Source organism: Schistocerca gregaria, chromosome 6 (assembly GCF_023897955.1).
Source record: "Schistocerca gregaria isolate iqSchGreg1 chromosome 6, iqSchGreg1.2, whole genome shotgun sequence".
Taxonomy (NCBI): Eukaryota; Metazoa; Arthropoda; class Insecta; order Orthoptera; family Acrididae; genus Schistocerca; species Schistocerca gregaria.
In genome coordinates this window covers 564,862,489-564,876,413 of record NC_064925.1, presented here as the reverse complement: position 1 = coordinate 564,876,413, position 13,925 = coordinate 564,862,489, and the positions used below count along the sequence as shown (strand labels likewise).

Genomic DNA, 13,925 nt, shown 5'->3' with positions numbered 1-13,925 from the left:
GTATTGCTTCCTTAATGACACAATCCCAGTCAGATGATGCCAGTGACAAAACTTCCGTCTTTTCATAAAATACCGGGTGATCAAAAAGTCAGTATAAATTTGAAAACTGAATAAATCACGGAACAGTATAGATAGAGAGGTACAAACTGACACACATGCTTGGAATGACACGGGGGTTTTATTAGAACCAAAAAAATACAAAAGTTCAAAAAACGTCCGACAGATGGCGCTTCATCTGATCAGAATAGAAATAATTAGCAAAACAAAGTATGACAAAGCAAAGATGATGTTCTTTACAGGAAATGCTCAATATGTCCACCATCATGCTCAATTTATATTGATGTAATATTATGAATTTAACACAATAAAGTATGCTGATGGACAAAAAAGACCAAGATCAAGGAATAATTAATGCAGAGCAATGAAAAATATTTAAGTGACCAGTATTAGAAGATGACAGATTAATGTAAGAGCAAGAGAATCCATTGTAAATGACAGATGCTGGGACATTATTAACCGGTGTAACCGTCAGAACGTTGAATGCAAGCATTCAAGCGTGCACGCAGGTGCCGGACGTCAGGTTGTGGGTTGGAGTTCCATGCCTGTAGCACCTGGTCAGTGAATACTGGAAGGGTTAATGCTGTTTGTGGATGACGCTGGAGTTGTCGCCCGATGGTGACCCACACGTGATGGACTGGAGATGGATCTAGTGATCAAGCAGGCCAAGGCAACGTGCCGACACTATGTAGAGCATGTTGGGTTACACTAGCGGTATGTGAGCGAGCGTTGTCCTATTGGAAAACACACCCTAGAGTGCTGTTCATGAATGACAGCCCAACGGTTCGAATCACCAGACTAACATGCAGATTTAGAGTCAGGTTGCGTAGGATAACCGCTAGTCCACTCCCGTTGTCATACAAAATCGCACCAGAGACCATAACGTCAGGTGTAGTCCAGTGTGTCCACACCACAGATAGGCTGATTGCAGGTGCTCATCTGGCCTCCTTCCAGCCGACACATGCCCATCACGCGCACCGAGGGAGAACCGGCTTTCATCAGCAAACAGAACGGACCCCCACTCCGGCCTCCAAAGAGATCTCGCTCGACACCACTGAAACCACTGAAATCGCAAATTGTGGTGGTGCGGGCCTGTCGACTGCACGCAACTGGACGCTGAAAGGTGTGTGCGTGGGTGTGTGTATGTTTGTAAATGTTATAGGAATTTTTCTTGTCTTCAATGTCTGAAATGCGATAGTAAGATCTGAACTGCTTAGACACGCTTGCACAGCCTCGACAGAGAAGCTGCACTGGCCGAAAACGAATCGGAGGTGATCTCTGTTCTGCGAAGATGCGCGCCAGATCTATAAGTTGTTCGCGAGGAGAGGAAAGTTGTAGACACTGACTCTGGGGTAAATGGACTCAGTAGCAATCTCTTACCATCTGACTTAATAACATTTAATGACACTTCAATAGTAGTTAAGCTTTCGCTGAAATCACGTAACCATAATCCAAGAATTACAAAAATTAAACCTCATATGTGGAATCTGCCCTTAAACAAAGTACCAAAACTACTTCTTGATTCCGTATCTCAAGGTTGGCGCCAGTAGCGACACCTACAACGTGCTGACATGAGGAACGTTTCCAACCGATTTCTCATACACAAACAGCAGCTGACCGTCGTTGCCTGGTGAAACGTTGTGATGCCTCGTGTAAGGAGGAGAAATGCGTTCCATCACGTTTCCCACTTTGATAAAGATCGGATTGTAGCCTATCACGATAGCGGTTTATCGTATCGTAACATTGCTGCTTACGTTGGTCGAGGTCCAATGACTGTTAGCAGAATATGGAATCGGTGGGTTCAGGAGGGTAATACGGAACGGCCTCGTGTCATATCAGTCGAGATGACAGGCATCTTATCCGCATGACTGTAACGGATCGTGCAGCCACCTCTCGATCCATGAGTCAACAGATGTGGACGTTTGCAAGACAACAACCATCTGCACGAACAGTTCGACGACGTTTACAACAGCATGGACTATCAGCTCGGAGACCATGGCTGTGGTTACCCTTGACGCTGCATCACAGACAGGAGCGCATGCGATGGTGTACTCAACGACGAACCTGGGTGCACGAATGGCAAGACGTCATTTTTTTCGGATGAATCCAGATTCTGTTTACAGTATCATGATGTTTGGCGACATCGCGGTGAACGCACATTGGAAGCGTGTATTCGTCATCCCCATACTAGCGTATCACCCGGCGTGATGGTATGGGGTGCCATTGGTCACACGTCTCGGTCACCTCTTGTTCGCATTGAAGCCACTTTGAACAGTGGACGTTACATTTCAGATGTGTTACGACCCGTGGCTCTACCCTTCATTCGCTCCCTGCGAAACCCTACATTTCAGCAGGATAATGCAAGGCCGCATGTTGCAGCTCCTGTACGGGCCTTTCTGGATACAGAAAATGTTCGACTTCTGCCCCGTCCAGCACATTCTCCAGATCTCTCACCAATTGAAAACGTCTGATCAATGGTGGCCGAGCAACTGGCTCATCACAATACTCCAGTCACTACTCTTGATGAACTGTGGTATCATGTTGAAGCTGCATGGGCAACTGTACCTGTACACCCCATCCAAGCTCTGTTTGACTCAATGCCCAGGCGTATCAAGGCCATTATTACGGCCAGAGGTGGTTGCTCTGGGTGCTGATTTCTCAGGATCTATGCACCTAAATTGCGAGAAAATGTAATCACATATCAGTTCTAGTATAATATATTTGTCCAATGAATACCCGTTTATCTTCTGCATTTCTTCTTGGTGTAGCAATTGTAATAGCCATTAGTGTAAACTGTTGCATTATCGAACACCTGTCGGAAATAGAAACAAACTTAATCATACCTGTAATCTATGTTTCACAGAGAGTTTAATCGTATCAATGTAAAATCATTTTTTCTTATTTTTGCTATTTCTGCTCCTAAACCAAACCTCGGCGTTGCACATCTAACACCAAAGCTCAGCTGCTGTCTCCTCTCCTCTCCTCGCGACCAACAGGTGAACCTGACGCCCATCTTCGCAGGCAGAGATCACATCAAACTCATCCCTGTGCAGTGCAGCTTCTCTGCTGAGACTTCGCGCGCATGTCTACACAGTCCAAACTTTACGAGTGCGACTCCAGACATCCGAAACAACAAAAATTCTTGCGAAAATTTACACAGACACACCTTCCGACGTCTGGCTCAGAGTTTTTCCTGAAGTTACCGATTTGAAACAGTTCACTGTGTCACTGTGGTGCCCACAGCTGCTCAAAGTGCTGCAGATGCAGTTACGATGCGCCAGAGGCATACGCCGAACACGATGCTCTTCCCTCTCGGTAGTGCCACGTGCCTGAACAGAGCCCGCTTTTGTTGCGGTAGTTCCTTCCCGTGGTCACCGCAACATGCCTGCCAACTCTTTCTGCAGTATCGCAGAAGGAACGTCCAGCTTCCCGTAGTCCTATTATACGGCATCGTTCCAACTCAGTGAGCTGTTGATAATGACGTCTTCGCCTCTTAAAGGCGTTCTTGACTAACATCAGATCACCACGTCTTATCTGCATCTACGTCTACATCTACATGATTACTCTGCAATCCACATTTAACTGCTTGGCAGAGGGTTCATTGAACCACAATCATACTATCTCCCTACCATTCCACTCCCGAACAGCGCGCGGGAAAAACGAACACGTAAACCTTTCTGTTCGAGCTCTGATATCTCTTATTTTATTTTGATGATCATTCCTACCTATGTAGGGTGTGCTCAACAAAATATTTTCGCATTCGGAAGAGACAATTGGTGACTGAAATTTCGTAAATACACTCCTGGAAATGGAAAAAAGAACACATTGACACCGGTGTGTCAGACCCACCATACTTGCTCCGGACACTGCGAGAAGGCTGTACAAGCAATGATCACACGCACGGCACAGCGGACACACCAGGAACCGCGGTGTTGGCCGTAGAATGGCGCTAGCGGCGCAGCATTTGTGCACCGCCACCGTCAGAGTCAGCCAGTTTGCCGTGGCATACGGAGCTCCATCGCAGTCTTTAACACTGGTAGCATGCCGCGACAGCGTGGACGTGAACCTTATGTGCAGTTGACGGACTTTGAGCGAGGGCGTATAGCGGGCATGCGGGAGGCCGGGTGGACGTACCGCCGAATTGCTCAACGCGTGGGGCGTGAGGTCTCCACAGTACATCGATGTTGTCGCCAGTGGTCGGCGGAAGATGCACGTGCCCGTCGACCTGGGACCGGACCGCAGCGACGCACGGATGCACGCCAAGACCGTAGGATCCTACGCAGTGCCGTAGGCGACCGCACCGCCACTTCCCAGCAAATTAGGGACACTGTTGCTCCTGGGGTATCGGCGAGGACCATTCGCAACCGTCTCCATGAAGCTGGGCTACGGTCCCGCACACCGTTAGTCCGTCTTCCGCTCACGCCCCAACATCGTGCAGCCCGCCTCCAGTGGTGTCGCGACAGGCGTGAATGGAGGGACGAATGGAGACGTGTCGTCTTCAGCGATGAGAGTCGCTTCTGCCTTGGTGCCAATGATAGTCGTATGCGTGTTTGGCGCCGTGCAGGTGAGCGCCACAATCAGGACTGCATACGACCGAGGCACACAGGGCCAACACCCGGCATCATGGTGTGGGGAGCGATCTCCTACACTGGCCGTACACCTCTGGTGATCGTCGAGGGGACACTGAATAGTGCACGGTACATCCAAACCGTCATCAAACCCATCGTTCTACCATTCCTAGACCGGCAAGGGAACTTGCTGTTCCAACAGGACAATGCACGTCCGCCTGTATCCCGTGCCACCCAACGTGCTCTAGAAGGTGTAAGTCAACTACCCTGGCCAGCAAGATCTCCGGATCTGTCCCACATTGAGCATGTTTGGGACTGGATGAAGCGTCGTCTCACGCGGTCTGCACGTCCAGCACGAACGCTGGTCCAACTAAGGGGCCAGGTGGAAATGACATGTCAAGCCGTTCCACAGGACTGCATCCAGCATCTCTACGATCGTCTCCATGGAAGAATAGCAGCCTGCATTGCTGCGAAAGGTGGATATACACTGTACTAGTACCGACATTGTGCAGGCTCTGTTGCCTGTGTCTATGTGCCTGTGGTTCTGTCAGTGTGATCATGTGATGTATCTGACCCCAGGAATGTGTCAATAAAGTTTCCCCTTCCTGGGACAATGAATTCACGGTGTTGTTATTTCAATTTCCAGGAGTGTAGATCTCGCCGCGACGAAAAAGGTCTTTGCTTTAATGACTTCCATCCCAACTCGCGTATTATATCTGCCACTCTCTCTCCCCTATTACATAATAATACAAAACAAGCTGCCTTTTCTTGCACCCTTTCGATGTCCTCCGTCAGTCCCACACCGCGCAGCAATATTCTAACAGAGGACGAACGAGTGTAGTGTAAGCTGTCTCTTTAGTGGACTTGTTGCATCTTCTAAGTGTCCTGCCAATGAAACGCAACCTTTGGCTCGCCTTCCCGACAATATTATCTATGTGGTCCTTCCAACTGAAGTTGTTCGTAATTTTAACACCCAGGTACTTAGTTGAATTGACAGCCTTGAGAATTGTACTATTTATCGAGTAATCGAATTCCAACGGATTTCTTTTGGAACTCATGTGGATCATCTCACACTTTTCGTTATTTAACGTCAACTGCCACCTGCCACACCATACAGCAATCTTCTCTAAATCGCTTTGCAACTGATACTGGTCTTCGAATGACCTTACTATACGGTAAATTACAGCATCATCTGCGAACAACCTAAGAGAACTGATCAGATTGTCACCCAGGTCATTTATATAGATCAGGAACAGCACAGGTCCCAGGACGCTTCCATGGGGAACACCTGATATCTCTTCAGTTTTACTCGTTGATTTGCCGTCTATTACTACGAACTGCGACCTTCCTGACAGGAAATCACGAATCCAGTCGCACAACTGAGACGATACCCCATAGCTCCGCAGCTTGATTAGAAGTCGCTTGTGAGGAAGGGTGTCAAAAGCTTTCCGTAAATCTAGAAATACGGAATCAACTTGAGATCCCCTGTCGATAGCGGCCATTACTTCGTGCGAATGAAGAGCTAGCTGCGTTGCACAAGAACGATCTTTCCTGAAACCATGCTGATTACGTGTCAATAGATCGTTCCCTTCGAGGTGATTCATAATGTTTGAATACAGTATATGCTGAAAAACCCTACTGCAAACGTGAATGATGTAGGTCTGTAGTTCGATGGATCACTCCTACTATCCTTCTTAAACACTGGTGCGACCTGCGCAGTTTTCCAGTTGTAGGTGCAGATCTATGGGTGAGCGAACGGTTGTATATGATTACTAAGTAGGGAGATATTGTATGAACGTAATCTGAAAGGAACCTAATCGGTATACAATGTAGACCTGAAGACTTGCCCGTATCAAGCGATTTGAGTTGCCTCGCAATCCCTAAGGTATCTACTTCTAAGAAACTCATGCTAGCAGCTGTTCGTGTTTCAAATTCTGGAATATTCCATTTGTCTTCCCTAGTGAAGGAATTTCGGAAAACTACGTTCAATAACTCTCGAGGGTAACGAACGCCAGCGACAGTATTGCGTGCATTTAAAGCAAATCCGATTTCCATCTTCATAGTGACGCCACTGGCGCCACCTCATGCTACTGGCGCTAAATTTGAATAGACGTTATCTTTCAGGTGTAACACTTTTGTTTATCTCGCAGAGCTCCTTCTCGATGTTGGCATTTTCTCCCGTCAGTGTATTATAATTACGTGGCAGTTTCAACTACATTACAATTTTCATCCATTCATTACCCTAATATTACACTGAAGAGCCAAAGACACTGGCACACCTGCCTAATACCGTGTAAGGTCCCCGCGAGCAAGCAGAAGTGTAGCGGCACGACGTGCCATGGACTCGACTAATGTCTGAAATAGTGCTGGAGGGAGCTGAGCACCGTGAATCGTGCAGGGCTGTCCAGTAAGAGGGGCGGGACATCTCTTCTGAACAGCACGTTGCAAAGCATGCAACATATGGTCAATAATGTTATTGTCTGGCGACTTTGGAGACCAGCGGAAGTGTTTAAGGTCAGGAAAGTGTTCCTGGGGCCGCTCTGTAGCTACTGTCCTGCTGGAATGGCCCAAGTCCGTTGAAATGCACAACGGACAGGAATGGATGCTGGTGATCAGACAGGATGCTTACGTATGTATCACCTGTCAGAGTCGTATCTAGATGTATCAAGAGTCCCATATTATTCCAGCTGCACCCGCCCCACACCATTACAGAACCTCCACCAGCTTGAAAAGTTACCTGCTGACATGCAGCGTTTATGGATTCATGACGCTTTCTCCAACACGTACACGTCAGTCCTCTCGATGCAATTTGGAACTAGACTCGTCCGACCTGGCAACATGATTCCCGACATCAAGAGTCCAGCCGCGCGGGATTAGCCGAGCGATCTTAGGCGTTGCAGTCATGAACTGTGCGGCTGGTCCCGGCGGAGGTTCGAGTCCTTCCTCGGGCATGGGTGTGTGTGTGTGTGTACGTGTTTGTCCTTAGGATAATTTAGGTTAAGTAGTGTGTAAGCTTAGGGACTGATGCCTTAGCAGTTAAGTGCCATACGATTTCACACACATTTGAACATCACCAGACCGATGTCGGTGTTGGAAGGTGCAGGGGTGGCGTAAAGCTTTGATTCGTGCAGTTATCAAGAGTACAATAGTGGGCATTCGGATCCGAAAGCCCACATCGATGATGTTTCGTTGAATGATTCGCACGCTGACACTTTTTGATTCCCCAGTATTGAACTCTGCAGCAATTTGCGGAAGGGTTGCCCTCCTGTCACGTTGAACGATTCTCTTCAGTCGTCGTTTGTCCCGTTCTTGCAGTATCTTTTTCCGGCCGCAGCGAAGTCGGAGATATGATTTTTTACCGCATTCCTCATATTCGTGGCACAGTCCTGAAATGGTCGTATGGGAAAATGTCCACTTCCTCGCTACCTCGGAGATTTCGTGTTCCACCGACTATAACACCTCGTTCAAACTCACTTAAATCTTGATAACTTGCCAGTGTACCATCAGTAACCGAACTAACAGCTGCGCCACACACTTGTTGTCTTATATAGGCGTTCAGACTCACTTAAATCTTGATAACCTGCCATTGTAGAAGCAGTAACCGATCTAACAACTGCGCCACACACTTGTCTTACATAGGCGTTGCTAACCGGAGCGCCGTATTGTGCCTGTTTACATATCTCTGTATTTGAATACACGTGCTTTACCAGTTTCTTTGACGGTTCAGTGTATTAGGTTTGTGTTGATGGTGTGTAGAGCCGTACAAGCTTGGACGTTCTCGTGCTGTTGTGAAGCATCGATAAGCTGTCAGATAATGACACGAAGTAAAATGACAACGCTTCCGACAGCGCGCGGCTGTTACGACTGGGCTCCCGCGACTCGAGACGCCTCCTGGAAATCGCAGCCGTCGCGTGGCTACAGAGGCGCTATTGGCAAGCGCTCCCATTCACGTACGTCAGTGGAGTCCCACCTGACTGTTACGCGGCTACAACTCTGTGGTCTGACAAGGGGAGGCCACGACGTTTGGAAGGCGGATTCACTGCAAACTTGGTACAACCGTAGTGCTCCACGAGGACAGCAAAATGTGTAAGCAGTAGCGCGCACTTCTCAAGCGTTACTGAGAAAATCGCAAGACAATTTCTGTCGTCGAATACATATTTGTGCGTGGCCATTTTAACCATGAAGAGGCGGCAACTGAGTGGCGCCGGCACGGTAGCTCGGCGTGTTCGGTCAAAGTGTTAGCTACCCTTTGTAATATAAAAACTGAGCGAACAGGTGAACGAACAAACTCAACGGGTGTCATCGGACGTCCACCCTGAACAAATTCAGCACGCTGTTCCTTTACTACTAAGTGTCACATTTCCTAATCTATTTCCCTCAGCATCATCCGACTTAATTCGACTACATTCCATTATACTCGTTTTGCTTTTGTTGATGTTCATCTTATATCCTCCCTTCAAGACACTGTCCATTCCGTTCAATTGCTCTTCCAAGTCCTTTGCTGTCTCTGACAGAATTACAATGTCATCGGCGAACCTCAGAGTTTTTATTTCTTCTCCGTGGATTTTAATACCTACTCCGAACTTTTCTTTTGTTTCCTTTACTGCTTGCTCAATATACAGATACAATAACATCGGGAAAAGGCTACAACCCTGTCTCACTCCCTTCCCAACCACTGCTTCCCTTTCATGCTCCTTGACTCTTATAACTGCCATCTGGTTTCAGTACAAATTGTAAATAGCTTTTCGCTCCCTGTATTTTACCCCTGCCACCTTCAGAATTTGGAAGAGAATATTCCAGTCAACATTGTCAAAAGGTCTCTGTAAGTCTACAAATGCTAGAAACGTAGGTTTGCGTTTCCTTAATATAGCTTCTAAGATAAGTCGTAGGGTGAGTATTGCCTCACGTGTTCCAACATTTCTTCGGAATCCAAACTGATCTTCCCCGAGGTCGGCTTTTATCAGTTTTTCCATTCGTCTGTAAAGAATTTGAGTTAGTATTTTGCAGCTGTGACTTATTAAACTGATAGTTCGGTAATTTGCACATCTGTCAACACTTGCTTTCTTTGGTATTGGAATTATTATATTCTTCTTGAAGTCTGAGAGTATTTCGCCAGTCTCATACATCTTGCTCACCAGATGGTAGACTGTCTCTCCCAAGGCTGTCAGTAGTTCTAATGGAATGTTGTCTACTCTCGGGGCCTTGTTTTGACTCAGATCTTTCATTTCTCTGTCAAACTCTTCTCGCAGTATCGTATCTCCCATCTCATATTCATCTACATCCTCTTCCATTTCCATAATATTGTCCTCAAGTACATCGCCCTTGTACAGACCCTCTATATACTCCTTCCACCTTTCTGCTTTCCCTTCTTTGGTTAGAACTGGGTTTCTATATGAGCTCTTGATATTCATACAAGTGGTTCTCCACAGGTCTCTTTAATTTTCCTGTAGGCAGTATCTATTTTACCCCTAGTGAGATAAGCCACTACATCCTTACATTTGTCCTCTAGCCATCCCTGCTTAGCCCTTTTGCACTTCCTGTCGATCTCAGTTTTGAGACGTTTGTATTCCTTTTTGCCTGCTTCATTACCTGCATTTTTATATTTTCTCCTTTCATCAATTAAATTCAATTTTCTTCTGTTGCCAAAGGATTTCTACTATCCCTCGTCTTTTTACCTACTTGATCCACTGCTGTCTTCACTAATTCATCCCTCAAAGCTACCCATTCTTCTTCTACTTTACTACTTTTCCCAACTGCTGTCAATTGTTCCCTTATGCTCTCCCTGAAACTCTCTACAACCTCTGGTTCTTTCAGTTTATCCAGGTCCCATTTCCATAACTTCACACCTTTTTGCAGTTTCTTCAGTTTTAATCTACAGTTCATAAGCAATAGATTGTGGTGAGAGTCCACATCTGCACCTGGAAATGGCTAACAATTTAAAACCTGGTTCCTAACTCTGTCTTACCATTATATAATCTATCTGATACCTTTTAGTATCTCCAGGCTTCTTCCATGTATACAGTCTTCTTTTATGATTCTTGAACCAAGTGTTACCTATGATTAGGTTGTGCTCTGTACAAAATTCTACAAGGGACTTCCTCTTACATTTCTTACCCCCAATCAATATTCACCTACTACGATTCCTTCTCTCCCTTTTCCTACTAACGAATTACAGTCACTGATGACTATTAAATTTTCGTCTGCCTTCACTATCTGAATAATTTCTTTTATCTCATCATACATTTCTTCAATTTCTTCGTCATCTGCAGAGCTAGTTGGCATATAAACTTGTACTACTGTGGTAGACGTAGGCTTCGTATCTATCTTGGCCACAATAATGCGTTCACTAGGCTGTTTGTAGTTGCTTACCCGCATACCTATTTTCCTATTCATTATTAAACCTACTCCTGCATTACCCCTATTTGATTTTGTGTTTATAACCCTGTAGTCACCTGACCAGAAGTCTTGTTCCTCCTGGCACCGAACTTCACTAATTCCCATTACATCTAACTTTAAGCTATCCGTTTCCCTTTTTAAATTTTCTAATCTACCTGCCCGATTAAGGGATCTGACATTCCACGCTCCGATCCGTAGAACGCCAGTTTTCTTTCTCCTGATAACGACATCCTCTTGAGTAGTCCCCACCCAGAGATCCGAATGGGGGACTATTTTACCTCCGGAATATTTTACCCAAGAGTACGCCATCATCATTTAATCATACAGTAAACCTGAATGTCCTCTGGAAAGATTACGGCTGTAGTTTCCCCTTGCTTTCAGCCGTTCGCAGTACCAGCACAGCAAGGCCGTTTTGGTTATTGTTACAAGGCCAGATCAGTCAATCATCGAGACTGTTGCCCCTGCAACTACTGAAAAGGCTGCTGCCCCTCTTCAGGAACCACATGTTTGTCTGGCCTCTTAACAGATACCCCTCCGTTGTGGTTGCACCTACTGTACGGCTATCTGTATCTCTGAGGCAAGCCAGCATCCCCACCAACGGCAAGGTCCATGGTTCATGGTTAGTATTAATTCATCCTAACTCGAGACTGAAAACTGTCGTGGAAGCTTTTCAGTGCTGTAACTTGAAACTGATGACTGTCTATAGACTTTATTTGCAGTTTAATCAGGAGATGAAGCTAGTCACTTACTAAAATGCACATATCACACAAATGTTGTCAGTTATTCATAAATCCATTAATTTTTTATTTCCACACTCTTGAAATACGGAGTACAATGCTATCGGCAAGTGGCGGTTTCTTCTGTTAGGGACAACTGTGTTTCAACAATGTCAGTTCTTACCTCCGCCGACTGTATTTTCTTCATTGCTGTCTGAAGATTCGACACTACGATCAGTTGCGGTACTGTCCACAACAGCAGCATGAGCAAAAGCTTCACAATCAGTTTCATCAAAAAAGTGACTTACGTCACTTCCACGATTGAGATTGTCTCTTTTTATCGGTGCTCCCCACACAGATCATCTTTCGTTAGTAAAATTTTATTTATACATACCATTTTCACTTAAATATACTTCACACTCAGCAGCGGAACAGTAATACAATGTCTACTGTAGCGTTATTGTGACCCTTCAAAAATACTTCAATCAGAATAGTTAAACAACAGTGTTTCACAACTTGGAACGCCCGTCCTCTACTAGGTCTCACTCAACGCTGAATTTACATTGGTGGCAGTGGGACATGTAAGTGCGGTGACGCATGCACAGCAAGAAACAAAAACCTCCAGGGTCAGGCGACCTTGATGAACACTTCTAGGGTTAAATAAGTTCAGTGCAAAAAGTTATTTTAATTTCACGTATTTGTCTTTGCATTATTAGCCGAACATTAAAAATTAATATGTATCAGTCTTACGCAAACGGCCTTGCCGCAGAGGTGACACCGGTTTCCGTCAGATCACCGAAGCTAAGCGCTGTCGGGCTGGACTAGTACTTGGATGGGTGACCATCCGGTCTGCCGAGCGCTGTTGGCAAGCGGGGTGCACCCAGCCCTTGTGAGGCAAACTGAGGAGCTGCTTGATAGAGTAGTAGCGGCTGCGGCCTCGTAAACTGAGGCACGGCCGGGAGAGCGGTGTGCTGACCACATGACCCTCCACATCCGCATCCAGTGACGCCTGTGGGCTGAGGATGACGTGGCGGCCGGTCGGTACTGTTGGGCCTCCATGGCCTGTTCGGGAGGAGTTTAGCTTTTCGTTTTATTTTGTATAGGTCTTACATCTAATGAACATATGGTAGTGTAATTATAACAATAATTAACATGTTTGACATTAAACTGATCATAAGCGATATAAGTAGAACATTTTTATCTTAGGAAATGCGCTTCATTTCAGTTAAGCGACAGAACTATCATACGGTAAGCTTATATTTAGAGAATGGCGTGGAAATGCAAATGAGAACTGATGTAAGCTGTATAGATGCAATCGTTATCTTTTTTGAGAAATGCTATGGCAGCAAAATAAAAAACTGACGATTTTAATTACGTTTATCTGTGCTATTGCCCGCTTCTGGTCATACCGAATATAACGAATCATAGTTGTAAAGTGTTTATCTGACCAATCGAAATGTTATGCAATTACCTGCGCATGCGCACAGCGCGTGTGACTGTTACGGCCGCTCTAATTAGTTACAAGGCAAGCGAATTGTTTCAACCATCACGATTTAATACCAGTACTTTCCAACCTGTATATGTCGCTCGTACCTTGCTTGCGGGCGTAGCTGCAGAATTTTTGTACGTTCATAGAATTTCGCGGATGGAGTCAGATTTTACGTAATTTTTCTGAAGTGTAGACTGCGGCATATTGTGCAACGCTGAACGAACGTTTCAGCGAATATTGCAAGTGTCCTTTATCAGAGTCTGTAACACGCAGAAATAAATGGTCGAAACGTCTGTTCGACATTTTAAAATATGACGCTGTTTACGTGTCAGAAGAGTCAATAGGACTAGGATCTTTTGTCTTCTGCTTGGTTACCGTTACTTTGACTCTTTATAACCAGCAAAATCGAACTATTCACTTACTGGGTATTAGTTTTCTTAGTTAATTTTACAAATGTAAATGTTATTAATACAAGTTAACGTTGTGGAGACGATAGGGCTTCCTTAAGGAATGAGTTCATAAACGCATGTTACAATGCCCTATGTAAGTAATACTGTTCACTGTACAGTTTTCCACACTCGGTGATGAGTAGCTACTACTCACAGGTCTGAATATTACTCCCTTACATTACTCCCTTACATGTTCACAAATAATTGATTGGAAATATTCACCTGCTGCGACAAAGAGTTTCTACGGATT

General features: G+C 45.5%; 1 pseudogene; it reads left to right on the top strand.

Moving 5' to 3' along the window:
• The first annotated feature begins 12,487 nt into the window (after positions 1 to 12,487).
• Positions 12,488 to 12,605, top strand: LOC126279273 (5S ribosomal RNA; annotated as a pseudogene).
• Positions 12,606 to 13,925: the final 1,320 nt, after the last annotated feature.